The following is a 2,294-nucleotide window of genomic DNA, read 5'->3' on the forward strand; positions in this document are numbered from 1 at the left end:
CAGGAGAGAGGCCTTATCTTATTAATCATTGATTCTTTCTGCCTTGTAATACCTGGCACAAGGTAGGTACTTGATAAATGTTTGTTGAATATATGAATGAGTGAGTGAATGAGGGAACAATTCTTTGGGTTTTTTCTGTAGCCTCTCAGCTATTCTGCTGTGGTTCACGACTCCCCAAGGTTAGGAACACAAACAGTAATTTCAAGTCCTTCCTTGTTTCCAAAATATTTTATTTGCTTACCCCAGTTAAATTTGAAGTGCAAAATTCTTTAATGGAGAATTGACCTTTTATTATACAATGAGTTGTAAAATGGTTTAAATATAAATGTTGCTTGAATTAACATACTGACTCTAAAGCTCATTGAAACTAAACTGAAGCCAATCAGTCAATCAAAAAGTGTAAATAACTGATACTAAAGTCTTTTCTGTTTTGACAGGGGAAGGAGGTCAGAGAAAAGTTGGTGCTTGGGGCTTAGTGGGGGTGAAAGAAGATGGGAGGTCAAAGGGTCATCTAGGTAGAAAAAGGACACAGAAAGGGGACCCAGAGGCCGCTGATTTAGCACTTCCTGAGTCTCGATTCTGGAGAGAAGTATGATACAACTGCTCATGTTTACAGTTTTGTGAGTATAGTGTTGAGAACTATTTTGCACACCAACACTACCTTATAGAACTTATTAAGATCTGGGTGTTTGTGCATGTGTGTACTTTAAAAAGTTGACTTTGCTGCAAAGGAACTGTATTTTTCAGAGAGGTTACTTAAGATCATATAATCTAGATTTTACCCTAAAATATCTCTGCCAGTAATAGAACAATTTGAGCACTTAGCCTGACCAAGTGATATTGGAGATGGCCTTGGACAGGGAAGGGTAGAAGTTGTGGCAGGATTTGATTTTGAATTAGAACCACCTTAATGGGCACTGCCATAATCTATATTTTATGGTAAATTTATGTTTTCAAAGGAACTCTGCTCCCTTAGATTATTCAGGTAGAGCTGCTTAAATAGCTCAAGGCACTTTGAAAACTTCTGGTAGTTCTCTCAGTACCTTTGAAAATTGAAAGTAATTATGTACCAACAGAGGCCCAGTGCTATAGAACTGGTTAAAAATTGGCTGCTTATGCAATGCCAAATAATCAGTTTTTTAAATCTCCCTTGAACTGGAATTGTATTAGAGTATTGGGTTAAGAGTCAGATGTCCAAGGTTTTGGTTTCAGGCTCCACATTGTGTAGCTATGTAACATATTACATATCACTTTTCCTTCCTGGGCCCAGTTGAGAGACTATATAATCCTCAGGCCTCATTCCAGACCTTACGCTTTCCATGTTTCTCTCCAGTTGCAACAGCTAGAGTATTTGACCTAGCAAAACAGTAGTCAAGTTTGGATTGAAACACATATTTTATAACCCTTAATCTCTACTTAAAAAAAAGTTTTATATTTTATTATTATTATTATTTAATGTCCAGAGTTTATAATATGAGGGTCAGAGCTTTTCCCCAGACTCAAGTTTATAAGTTCTCAATTGGTTTGTGAGGCCAGTAGGGATAGTTCTTTTTGTTTAATTTAGTTTCTGGCAAAATTTCATTCAAATCTTCAACGGTTATCTGATCAAGTGGAATTATGTTCTTCACCTTCTCCAGTTCTTTCTCATATTGCTCAATCCTGCTCTTTGAGAGAGACAAAAACTCAACACTACTTTTCACATCTTCTTTTTCTTTAGCATCTACCAGGGCACTATACTTATTCTCCACACAAGAACCTTCAGGGCTTTAAACTTCTTCTCAAAGTCATCTACCAAACTGGCCTTCACTATATTGGCTTAGAGTAAGCTTAGTTGATATCAGGTGAAATCTCAGGTAGAGTGGCCAGCCTGAAGGTAAGAGTCTCATTCCAGGATTTCAGGGAGTTAGCAATGACCTTCTGGTTTTGGGGTGGATCTCCCCAAAGCAACCCAGTCAATGGCTTTTAGAGCAAGTTTTCACTCAGCCGTCTAGAGATCCTTCACTGACTGCGGCAGCCCATAGTTCACAGCAGCAAGTAATGGTTTTTATACTTTTTAAATTGAAGTATTACATATACATAATATAGTAAGTACATAAGGACACTAATTTTAAGTGTACATATTGTTGAATATTTTAAAAGTAGATATCAAATTATAATTTAATTATAAGATTCAGCCTTTTAAAAAACATATAGTTCGATGAGTTTTGATAACTGAATACTGTTGTGTAACAGCAGAGCAGTCACGCAGTATGGAGGCCATTTCCATCATCTCAAAAGTTCTCTCGTTTCCCTTT

The 2,294-nt window shown here is 36.8% G+C and overlaps 1 pseudogene; it reads right to left on the reverse strand.

The window, feature by feature from the left end:
- Positions 1–1,477: 1,477 nt before the first annotated feature.
- Positions 1,478–1,975, reverse strand: LOC136383856 (ATP synthase subunit d, mitochondrial pseudogene; annotated as a pseudogene).
- Between the last annotated feature and the right edge of the window lie 319 nt (positions 1,976–2,294).

The sequence above is a fragment of the Saccopteryx leptura genome, chromosome 12, assembly GCF_036850995.1.
Source record: "Saccopteryx leptura isolate mSacLep1 chromosome 12, mSacLep1_pri_phased_curated, whole genome shotgun sequence".
In the NCBI taxonomy this organism is placed as follows: domain Eukaryota; kingdom Metazoa; phylum Chordata; class Mammalia; order Chiroptera; family Emballonuridae; genus Saccopteryx; species Saccopteryx leptura.